The sequence below is a fragment of the Onychostoma macrolepis genome, chromosome 21 (assembly GCF_012432095.1).
Source record: "Onychostoma macrolepis isolate SWU-2019 chromosome 21, ASM1243209v1, whole genome shotgun sequence".
Classification (NCBI taxonomy): domain Eukaryota; kingdom Metazoa; phylum Chordata; class Actinopteri; order Cypriniformes; family Cyprinidae; genus Onychostoma; species Onychostoma macrolepis.
The window spans coordinates 7,038,261-7,051,124 of record NC_081175.1 but is presented as its reverse complement, the minus strand read 5'-3'; the positions used below and the strand labels follow the sequence as shown (position 1 = coordinate 7,051,124).

The following is a 12,864-nucleotide window of genomic DNA, read 5'->3' as shown; positions in this document are numbered from 1 at the left end:
GACAGTCTACTAATACTCTTATGAGAGTTTGTTGACATGTAGTTGCAACATTACTTAGTGTCAACAGAATGTTCAAAAGGGACCATCAAAATAAAGTGTTACCATAACATTATATAGTAAGTAAACACATGAATCTAAAGTATATAATAAAATGTACATAACATATGAATGATATAAATATAGTAAATAATAATAATAATTAATAACAGCTGCTTTTGATTTATTTTTAGTCTCAAATACTCCAAAACAGATAACAATTTAGCATAAAAGTAACAAAAATCACTAACAAGCTAGTCAAGCTAGACATGTTTTGATGGTTGTCATTTTTCTAACTTGCGTGTATCCACTAAGATGTTATGAAATACCAATCTCAATGCTGTGAAATCAGATCATTCTTTGCCTGAAAGAGGTGAAATTGCTTGAAAATTAGTCATATGTTTTCTGGAAAATGGACATTTGCTCCCTGACTCACAAACTTACAAATTGGCAGATTGGCAAAAAAAAAAAAAAACAATCAAACTACTTTAAGATGTGGTTCACTGTCCTGTTTGAAAAAATTTAATATCAGTTGGTTTGAGGAAAATTAATTTAATGGTTTATTATAACAGTGTTAATATAATTACATTCATTAATGGTTAATCATATCTTGAAAAAATGCTACTTGAAAGAAAAAAAAATGAATGCACTGTCATTGTCAATGATAGAATCATGTATTTTCTCCTCCCATTTCATGAAGTCTGAGTAGAAGTAATTGTCTCGCTAACAGCATTACAAAAAGTGCTTTGGACTCACATATTGTCAAGATTCTGCACATCATGTGACTGTTTTGAAGATAAGACTTCTTCACAATTCATAAAGAGCCCTATGATACGCATCTTGACTGTGCAGTCACTGTATAATCGACCTGATAATACACTGACTCAGAGGGCCACATTCATGTAGTTTTCATTTCCTCTTCCCGCTTCTCATCTCCATTCTTGCTACCTCACACCATTCAGGAAAGTGAAGCCCATTGCCAAGCGGGAAGAACGTCAGTGGCCGAAAAAGCCATCGGGAGGAACTTGGAAAGAACATGTTTGATGTCAGCGCCAGCGTATTTTTGGGCCCGTGCGGAACAAAAGGCCCGGTATATTTAGCGACGGTCAGGAAGCAGGCCGAGAGAAGGGCCGGGGGGTTCAGCAGAGGCCTCGTCCACTTTCCCACACTTGCAGACCGGAAACAGGCGATGACAACTACTCCACCAAGAGGCCCCAGGTCGCCTGTTATGGGAGCCATTGAGCTCAGAGGAAGGAAGAGGTTATACAGCCCTCCCCCATCAACATCCCAGCTTTCTAAGAGTGACCTTGATGCACAGTTTTGTCAACACCAAATTTTTAAGGGAATATCAAAGGTCTGGCCCTGTTGCATATACTGTACGTACATGTTGTTATATGTTTTAGAAAAGGAACATTTTACTTGCTAAATTTCTAAGGTAAGCATGACAACACAAGACCATTAAATTAGTTTACAGCAATTCATTGACTTCCAAACAAACACACTGTGTATTTCTCCACATCGTTCTAGTTACATCTGTGCTTAGCTCCATCTGCACATGGTCTGTGTTGTTTGACCCTGGCGTGTACTCAAGCTTGGCATACTTTAGTGGCATGCTTATCCTAGACGCATTTCCTCCTCAGGAAACACAGTATTAAATTGCAGTTTTATTTATTTACTTCATTCACACAGCTTGATTGCAGCATGCCCAGCGGATGATGAAGTTTTCAAGCATTTCCCTTTCATTCTGTAATTGTTCTTGTTAAATGACCAGATCTTTACCATTTCTATTTTATTTTCTAATTATGTATAAAGTTAATTTTACTTGATCAAGTATGAAGCTCTAGGGTGAAGTGGGATGACTGTCAGCACCTCATGAAATATCTAGAATAAATACATAGCTCAGTCTCTCATTCCATAGTGGTATCAACTGTTTGTCTTTCCCCGCTAATCGATGTATCTGCAATTAATGTCACTAATCGTTTTAGACAGATAAATCTTATGTTTAATGTTAAAATGTACGTGTATAATTCCTCTTTTGCTGTTCTTCTTCAGCTACAAACAAATTGTTAAATATATTTTTTTTTCTCGAAATATTAGGCTGCTATACGTTTCCTTACAAACGGTACCACAACTTGTTACTGAATTTTTGGAGCGAAGGTCCTGGTCAAATCGCAACCTCAAACGCTGAATTCACTGGGGTTTGTCTCCATCTAGTGTGTTTATACACACGGTACACATTTAGACATGCATTCTGCCTTTATATTTGCACTCTGTGGCCCAGTTGTAATGTTAAATATAACGTTAAAGCAGAAGACACAGACACCTCTTTATTTCAGTCAGATAAATGAAGGCTCAGAATTGCGCGTGCTTGTGTTGAGATCTGTGCTACTGTATATCATAGAGTATGTTAATAATGTTCTGTTACCGACAGAAGGCAGTGTTGTCATTTCATCAAATGTGTCTTCACGTGTTTGCAGTGCAGTCTCCGTCGAAAATTTGCTCTGGTAAGAAAGGTCCAGATTCAGATGTTATAATTTAATGTCCAGTCAGTAAAGTTAGTTGCTTTTTCTCCCTTTAGGCACTGTTTTTTTCTGTTAAAACAGATTTTTCAGTTGGTATGTGCCCTTTCAAGACTATATATTTTAATGACTGTTTGGACACTTTTTAGTTTTGTTTACTTCACCTCAACATTACTTAGACAGTTTCCTAATCACATAGGTCCTATGTGTCAGAGAGGGACTTGCATAACTGAAAGGATGTACTGATGCTTTACCACACCAAAATGCCAACAGACTACCAGTGTAACTGTGTTGATATTAGCATAGATTGATGTTGAATGTCCTGATGTTTGTTAAGAGTCATAAAAAGTGCAATGTAATTTTACAGAGCATTCTAGGAAGTTAACGTTCTCACAAATTTTGAACTCTTCGGAAGTTTACTATACTTACTGTATAGATGTTTGCTTTTTTCTATCATTTAAATCATTTTAAATATTTTACATCATTCAAAATGTATTATGGCCTTATTGTTTTTCTTCGATAACCAAAGTCGACACTGTTGGACCTGCTTAGACTCTTAAAATCAAGGTTTGCTATTTGTATAGGTCCCTTGGTACATGTATACTTAATTTTATTGGACTGCTTTGGGCTTTGGACAAGGAAGATGCTTTATAGTCTGGATAAATATATGGGGAATTACAGACCTTCAGGGATAACATTCTTTATTGAATGAATGAAAAGAAAAGGTATTGTTCAAGGTGAGGTTTGTGCTAGCTTAAGACTTTTAGAATGTTGAGATTGTTTGGTGGTTTATGCAGTTTAATTATGTTTGATATAAATAATGTATATATATATCATTTTTGACATTTGGTGTATTGAAATTGACTGGTGCTGCCAATTGCCAGTATGAGCCTCTTGGTTGAAACTATAAATATTTTCTGGCAAAATAATGCTTTATGCCAATTTGAAAATTGCATTGACTTGTAAAGGCAAATTACTTTCATCTAGCTGTAATTTGCTAAAACTCACATGCATGTGTCAGCCCAGAATCTAAAGTACATTTACTGGCTGTTTACAGGCGAAATGCGAAAAACCTTGAAGATCGAGTGAATGCAGGCAAACGAAGAGGAACGTAATAAAGAGGTGTCTGAAAGGCGATATCTGAGGGATTTATTTATTTTCTGATGGGGGGAATGTGGGCATGAAATTGTTTGGGGAGTTTAAGCACTGAAGTACTGAGGGAGTTCAAGGCCAATAAATTTAGAGAGCACAAAAGTCTGCGAGTTAAGAGCACAGTCTCTTTTTATTATTAATCCTCAAAATGAATTTGATTTTTCAAAATGGGGGAGGTTTGAGAAAGAGTTGATTTTCTTCTTTTTTCTTTTCTTTTCCCCTCCATTTTTCAACAGATGTAGAAATGATTGAATTCCCAGCAGACCTCATTATCTGAATCCTCCTGATGCCCAGGGAGGGCTTAAGGTCTTAAAGAAACGATTCAAACATGATTTGTATTAAAGCCAACAATCTCCCGCACTGGAACATCAAATTACTGAGAACTTGCATAGAAAATGCGTGTGTGGAGTTGTGTTTTTATGTGTGTGTGTTGGGGGAGGGGAGGGGGGGGGGTCACTTTTCCCCAAAAACATTTTTTATTGCATCTGACTCGATGAATCTCATTTAAGATTATAACTGATTACATAGAAACAGAAAGTATATTGTATTGCTCTCTTATTTTTATTTTTGATCTGAAAGTTGCCTCAGGTTACAGAGTTTTGACACATACTAAGCCTTAAAAAAGTCATTGGCTGATATTATTCGTAAGCGCACAAGACTTTAGCATTAGCAGAGTTTATTAGCAGATACATATGCAGCCTCACTAATGACTTAAAGCAGGCCTCATGGGAGCTTCCCTCTCTACTGTGTGTTAATTAGTGCTTTGTTTGCTCTGTTTATTAATGGTTCAGCTTTAACCTTACAAATCCGTCTCTGGCAGGCACGTACCCATGCCAATTTTGTTCTTTTTTTTTTTTTTTTTTAACGTCTCGTCTTCTAGTGCAAGCAATTGACATAGCACAAGCGGCTGTACGCAACGCTAAACAGACGTGACATGAGGCTTCCTCCGCTGCTTTCGAAAGTGCTGTTTGATCCATACTCTGTCATACTGGTTGAGATAGGCCTCAAAGGCTGGAGAGAGAGCATAGAAAAGAGACATGAATGAGAGACGTGCTTCTTTGTACCGACTGTGCTTCAGCCTTCGACTGGTGTGGGAAGATATTCAAGAAAATTGACTGTGATGGTGAAACTCAGTATACACTGGAATTGTCTAAGGGGACGACATGCCCACTAGTGACTCACACTGAGTTCCTCTGAATGGATTCCCACCTTGGGAGTCGCAACCACATAATTGTATATTGCTATGACCGATGGGCAAGTGCAGTTCTTTGATTCTCAGTATTCCTAACAATCCAGGGCCCAGGCAGCATGCTTGGCCTCACGATGCACTTTTCCTGTTTTATCTGCCCCTCTACTTCTCATGTCTTCCACTCACTGTTTCGCTGAATAAAAAGCTTTGAAGAGGAAAAAAGATAGAGAGAGTGGAAGAGAGAGGGAGGATCGATGCCCCCTCTCAAAGATGCAGGGCCGAACAGGGCCCAGGCTGCATTGTGAGTGCGGCCCCTCGTCGATCGATAACGCAACTCGAAGCGAGGAGGAGACTGAAATCCCTGGTTGAATGAAGCACAGCTATAACACCAGAGGAAAAGCAGGAATGTTGAGAGGAAAGGCAATTGACAGGCAGATTGACTGATAGATAATCTAAATTCTGATTTTGGGCAGGGAGCAGCACATGGTGCTGGGTATAAATGCTAACGCTTGTGGGTTTTTTTTGGAGCGAGACTGTGCTTGGGTGTTCTTGAAACATTTGCGCTTGTTTTAATCTGGCAATTAGATGCAGATGCCACATCGACAGATACTGAATGACCGATTCAGTATGTTGAAGATTTGGCCACCAGCGCAGTGTAGCAAGAGTGATGGGGTAGAATAATAATACCCAGAGCAAGACGGCAGCCAGCCTAGTGGATTATGACTTCATCTACTGCTAATGAGGGAAAGGCTGCTCTTTGTTCTTCTTCAAATCAATAGACAGATCATAATAAGACCTGGCTCATTTAAGCTTTCACACAGGATCAGAGCAGCGTGACTTTTATGAGGACAGACCCAAGCTGTTCCACATTATCTCAGATAAGAAGGCCTGAGCAGGCCCGTGGGAATTGGGGTTCTTTAGCGCCTACGATCATTTGCCGTCCTATTGGGGCACAAGTATGTGGATAAATTACAGTACAAAGATTCCATTATCCAGGAACCTTTGGAGACATTTTAGCATATTGGACTCTGTTGTAATGTAAAATTTACAGTCTGATTCTCTTTACCCTTGCTCCCTGTCTTTGTGAGTTTGTTTTTTCTGTATGTTAGATTCATTCCAATTTTACTGGAAACAGTTTGTGTGATTCCGTGTACGCATCATACGCAAGACCCCGCCCACATTATTTCATCTTACAATGTACATTAGTCTTTGAATTAGCATCTGCACCTCCCAGTGCTTGAACAAACACTTTCCCGTGCAACCCTGTCTGACTCTCCAATAGACCCGTCAATGCTCCTCCATCTCTGGGGCACTGTTCCTTGATAACCCATTAATCTGGCCAGGCATCCGAGAGCCTGGGCAAACACCATCTCTATATGGTAAACACCCTCCCCTCTCCCCCTCTGTTGCCCAGGTGGCTGGGCACGGGAGCCTGGCGCCATGGGGTTAAATTCTTTCAGATCATGTACACATAATAGGCCCGGTTAATATTCATGACAGGGGCCAGGTACAGGGAAGGTTAAATTTGACTTACTTTTCAAAAGCGCATTACTAATGCATGATGCCAATAAGAATATTCAAAGAGGCCGGGTGACCAAAGGTTGATGAGATCCTTACCTCTCCACTGACATTTTAAACACATTACCATGTGGGTGCCCTGCCTCTCAATTGTGGGGAGAGAATAAATTGCTGGCTAATCATGGCTAACCCCCGGCCTGTCCGAGCACAGACCTGCATGATGATGTTACTGGTGAGAGGGCCACTTAAGGGTTATGTGGGTATTATTGTGGAGTCTGGGCAGCCGGAGAGGAAGAATCTCAAAGATTCCTCCAGATGAGTTTCAAAGTCACAACCATAATGTGGCAATATACTGTACACTCGGTACAAGCTGTTGTGGCTAGCAGCAATAAGTGTTGTTTAGCTAATAGCTAAATGAATCTCATGTACAGTTAGACCTTTGAGAGCCACCATACAACCTGGGGCCTGTACCATGATGGTAGATGAACAAATTCAGAGTTACAGGATTAGTTTCAAGTTGACAAAACCAAACCACTCCAATCCGGCTTTGTCGGTATCATGATGCTGATCGTCAACTTTCTTTGTCTACTCAGGCTTTGATCCTGAGTTTGTGGTGCACGTGCACATGAATGTGTGACATTACTGGCGAATAGCCGATCACGAGCCTTGGTTAAAGGTTAAAGGTTTTGCTAAAGGTTAAGAGATTGAAGAATATGATGAATTTAAATGCATTTACAATGAAAAAAGTACTTGTTCATGAAAGAGGACAAATAAAATAAATTATCTTGCTTCATCAGTGCAGTCACATGTGAAACTTGTTTGTTTATATAGTTGGAAATATACAGCGATAGAGACTCGAACATGTGAGGTCACAGTAATTTTTAAAGTGTTATCTATTGATTCTTCAGCTTATTTATATTATATATATGATCTGTATATATTAACATTCATTTAAAATAAATTATTTATAATAACTTAAACTAAAATGGATTAATAATTATATAAATCATATAAAATAACTCAATTTTTGGTTTTGGCCAGACAATATTTTTTTAGTAGTAGTGACCTTTAATTTGGAGCAAGGGAAAATGGGGCAATGACGTTTTTGTATCATACATGTGTCAGTTTGCTCACATCTGATTGGTCCATTTTCAGTTTGAGATCTCTTAACTCAGAACATAACCTGCCCCAGAACAGGTTAGCTGTGGAGTGCAAGTTACTATGGCAATGAACGCATGCAGCTAAAAGCCAAGACACTTTCATGGTACCTAAAACCCAGGATTGGTGTAAACTAAACTGAAATTGACCTGGCTAGCCAGCTAAACCGGCTTCATAGTACGGGCCACTGGTCTACTTTGCAGCTTATTTGTTGTCTTACTAATAACTACTGCATTATGGAAATCTGAGGTGGCTAAACAGAGATTTTTTTTACCTGATATTTAGGGTCAAGTAGATTTGAAATTGTAATCTGAGAGCAAAGCAATATGTACTGTGTTCCCAAGGATATCTTGTTTTGATATCTTTCACATATCTTGGCTTGAATTGAGGGGGGATGCGGGGGGATGGCATCCCCCCGATCGATAAAAAATGACAAAAAGCATCCCCTCTGTAAAACCACCATCCCCCCTTACCATCCCCTTTGGATTATTAATTTTGTTTATTACGTAAAATTTATCATGCACGTGAAATGTTAAAATTCTCTACTTATGATCATTTACGAACTAAATAACGGCGATTGGCCAATCAGAACTTGGTACTGTAACAAGCTGCACAAGTAGAAACAATTTCATAATTTTTCGTGCAAAATGGTTAAATCGTAACTTTTGAAGTTTTTTAAAAAGAAGACTACAGTATGATTTTTTCCCTTGATTAGAATTTAAAGACATTCTCCTGACATAATGTATGTGTGACTGCGAGGGACTGAGAGACGATAGGAGAGCTGACAAAATCCAACTTTGAGAAAGGAAAAAATAAATAAATAAACCCTTAAAACATTCACTGCACGATGAAGCCCATTAGAATACAGTTAGAATGCCCTTTTAATTCCAGCAATGAAACAAAAAAAATATACATGTATGTTTTTATGTTCATTGCACAAGCAATACTTTTCTGTATATCAGCACATGTGCGAGGCAGTTAAAGTAAATAATGGTGCAACAATCTGCATTAAGAACACTTTAATAATTAGATAGATGCCTGTAAAGTTTGTTACGAGAAATGTAATTAATTGAAAATGAGTAAACAACAGTTATTTCAACACTGAACTTCATCAACTATTCCAGTGAGATGCTTCTTATACATGTCTTCGGCTCCCGGGAAAGCCACAATGCTTAGCTCAAATTTTACCTCATTGAATTCAGTTGAATGGCCAGACATATGCACGAGACACTTTGCCACTGATATTTTTGATAATATAAATACAATATAGCTAGATCTACATTCAGAAGAACATTTATATTATTGTTATATACTGCTACATATTGTTATATATATCGCTATATATATACTGTATATTGCTACCCAAAACTAAAATCGGTCTCAGAGCACTGAGGCATTATAGATATAATAGTATGAAGTTCTGTAAAGCTCCGTTTGTGAAAAGCACATTACAGTTAAAATTAGTTTGACTGTAGAAGTCTGAAGAATCTGTAGAATCTGTTTCCAGCTTAGTGTGCCATACGCATTAGATGTTTAGTGAATGGAGCGTGGGTGGACTGTGGGTGTGTGGCCTCTGAGGCTGAGACTACTAAATATCTGAATATCTGACAAATGTTTTGTGTAGATGAACCAGGAGTGGGCAACATTCAAGATTTATGAATGGGCTCCCTTTTATTATGTCACTTACAGTTTGAACTCAATTGATTACAACTCACAGGAAGTTGAACTGGAAATTGAATGAGAATTTAAGAAGGTGGAAATTACAGAATTACAGTTAGGAAATGTCAGCAGATAATGGAATTTTGGGAAAATGTGTTTATATACTCCGTTCTATAAATGAAGTAAACATTTCTATATATGACATTTCAAATACATTTATCTCTTTGTCTGTTTGTAAGGCCTTTTAAATCGCCAAGACTTTTTAAACTTTATTAAAGTTTCAGATAATTCTTTGTCAATTTTAGTTCAAAGTCTTTTTTTGTCAAATCTTCATTTTTTTGTTAAAAAAAATAATTTCAGTTCGTTTAACTGCTTTCTTTCTTGCTGTTAATTTGAATTTGAATGCCAATTCTAGTATTCTGTTTGCTTCATTTTCAGAAGCAATCACTGTATCGTAACTGTAATCGTTTCCTTATAGACCAGTAAAAAACTTTGATTTTGAGAGGCATCCAGAAAGACTGATTGGAAATTAATCCAACTCTTGCTAGTCTGTCATTCTTCTGATTTTTTCCCAGCTGATTTTCAGTTGTACACTTTTCTGCTTGGTTGTCTTAAAAGAAGAAGGGTGTGTATAAACGTATCTCTCAGGGAAGCTTGTTTGATATTATTGCACAGTCAAGGTGTGCAATGAGCTTCTTCTCAACACTGAAGAACTGACAAGCCATTGTCCTGCTCAGAAAGCAAAACCATAAATAAAGATTTGAATGAGGCAACAGTGAATACTGTAAACACAACAGTGACCTTTCATTTCAGAAACTTTAAAAATGAATTGTCTTTCACATCTTTATACTGTAGGTGTTGCTGCTCCAAATTTTCCCCTGTAAAGTCCAGAATGCAGCAGTATGGCTGTAACAGAGGTAGTCTCTCATGGCTTGTCACAGGTTGGTCACCCGCAGGCATCTGACGGACAAAGCGATGTGTTAGATAACAAACAGAGGGCAAACTTTCATCTTTCAGACCTAATCAGTGTCAGCGGTGGCTGAAATGGATCTGTCTGTCACCCTGAGGCACAACAGAGCTACAGTGGGGAGGTGGAGGAGCAGCACTGGGTGCTTCAGGTGACTCACATGCACAATCAGCAGTCAGAAGGCCTTGTTTGTGCTAGTCTATTTTTTTTTTCTTCTTGCATCCAACAGCACAGAAATATACATAACACAAATTAAGTCTAAAATGACTTATTTCACCTACATTCTCCAATGGAATCTCCATCAAAGCCTCCTTAAGAAAAATCATGTCACATGCTAACACTTGTTTGCCGGTTTTGAGTGAAATAGACTTGCATTCTAATGATGTTTTTTCTCACCATCTTCCCTGATGATCAAAGTCAAGTTCACAGGGTTATTAGACACCAAGTTGGGTTTGGCAAGGGGCATGTTGTCCTTTCTTAAAGCATGTTTGTGTGTCTCGCTTTCCCTCTTCGGCTGTTTGTCACTAAACAGACTGACAGGCCAGGTCTTTAGGCCTTTAAAAAAATTATTAGTAGATAAATTTTTCATCTTTTCTCTTTCTGTAAATGATCTTATCTAAGTCCTTCCAGACCTTACTCCCAGTGGGTGTCTTCTCAGACCTGGACCCTGGTTTCTTCCTAAACGGTGGTAAATGGCTCTCGGCACAAATAATGCATAAACAGCTGTTTTGCCCAAGTAAGTTATCCTCTTAAAAGATTTAGAAGCCTCTCCCGCACTCTCTCCCACTCACTCTCTCTCTCTCAGTTAATTCATCAATTTCTTATGATAGCAACAGTTCGGAGCAGCGCAAGTGTTTAAGTACCAATTAGGGGCCTGGTTCCCTTGGTCCTTTTTGCCACACCTCTGCTCCTCCCCTATCTCTCTCCCTCTTCCGGTTCCCTCTTCCTCCCACCTTCCTCGCTGTCCATGTCCCCTCACACGTCTCTCTGCCCCCACTGACCACTCATCCATTCTGTCATCTCCTCATCCATCCATCAAAACCCTCCCATCTTCTAAGACGCCTTCTACTTAAATGAAGTTCGTCGTATTTTCTTTATTAAGTTTTTAGTACCCTAAATTATTTATCCTAGATAATCACTGATCATAAGATTGAAATAAGAGCACATCAATCAAAAGGAGTTTTTTAAAAGCTCCCTTTCCCTCGGCCAGGGACAGTGTCTCTACTCTGAGCAAGCAACATGCCAAATTGTGGTGTCCTGAGCTGGCGCACCCCAGTCAAAGATGAACCCACTGGACTTACCATCAGCTCAGTCGGAAACCCTAAACAGGACATTCACTTCAACCTTAAACGCACAGACACATGCACACACACATACACATCTTGTAATAAACAGGCCAGAGACAGATGGTGTTCATCCCTCTCATGTCAGAAGATCTTAAGTTGGCTCCCTTGAGGTAGAGCTTGACAGCCGTTTCTGGGTTTATAATTAGCCTGTAACTGATTGGTCATCACTTTTAATTCTGATGTCTTGCCACTTCTTGGAAAGCGGTTCAAACTTGACTTGCTAAGAGTCTTGGTGATTGGGAAGAGGGTGCTTTTCTTGGTTAATGCTTCATGCTGGGGGCTGGACAGATATTCTGTAGTACCACATTCTTGTACAGTGGGGTCTCTTTTCATTCAAGGCCAGGCCGAAGCCTAGGCACTGACTCCTGAAGAAAGGAATAAAACAGATGGTAACAGCCTAAGAAACACTTGAGAGAAAAACCTTTTGGGACATAGTCTGAATTCATAACTTTTGCATGTGGGGCATGTGACATTCTAGGAAGGAATACAGTCTTAGTGAGTGCAATGAATAACATTTGCACACATTTGATTTTCTTTGTGTTTCACCAGATTTAAGTTGTGTTACCAGCTACCATTCTGACGCTTCAGTGTGGTCGTGTCAAGCTTGTGTATATTTCTGACATATGCCTATTCCCATACAAGCACCTAATTTATGTTACAACCTAGGTCTGTTTCAATGCCTAGGAGTTTACATACACTGAAATAGACATGGGTCATAGTTTCTAATTTGAGATTCCTGACCTGATGTCATGCAGTTTGACACACAATTGAACAAACTAAGATCCTGTATGAGTATTACCCATTACTCATCACATTCAGTTTGGTTACTTACGCTGTCCTCCATAAGTTTCTCAGTTACAGCTAAATAGGCCTGTGTCTCCCACCACAAGTTCTTTGCCCCCTTCTTAAAAACTTTGTCTTCTTATATTTCTTTATGATTATTTCATTTTCCCTCACTTTGATCTGAGTTGCATGCCAGGGGACACACCATTTTTTCCACGTTCAAAGATGTTTTGGATCCAACTAACTTTTTCTGTTTTCTATTTCTCTACCCCTCCCACCTCCTCTTTTCCTGAAGGGCAGGAGAGAGGGGCTTTATTCTGATTTGACACCACTAGTTGGGCATGTTTTTTTTTTTTTTTGCTGACGTTCCACATCAGAATTGCACTCTGAAGAGAAGGAATAAAAGATCATCTTTGAGAGTCTCCCAAGATTCCCAACGCCCTTTCAAGATGCGCTTCTCAATTCATTTACTTGCCTTTCATGTGAAAAACTCGGTTTCATTAAGGCAATTAGCTACTTTATCTCCATGCCAATTAT

At 38.9% G+C, this 12,864-nt stretch overlaps 1 protein-coding gene across 2 annotated transcripts in view; it reads left to right on the top strand.

Annotated features, from left to right (window-relative positions):
- Nucleotides 1–2,487: 2,487 nt before the first annotated feature.
- Nucleotides 2,488–12,864, top strand: part of klf5l (Kruppel like factor 5 like) — a 124,226-nt gene continuing 113,849 nt past the window's right edge. For both annotated transcript variants that reach the window (XM_058758864.1, XM_058758862.1), the window contains exon 1: nucleotides 2,488–2,540. The gene's annotated coding sequence lies outside the window, so the exon portion shown is untranslated. The remainder of the gene's footprint in view (nucleotides 2,541–12,864) is intronic.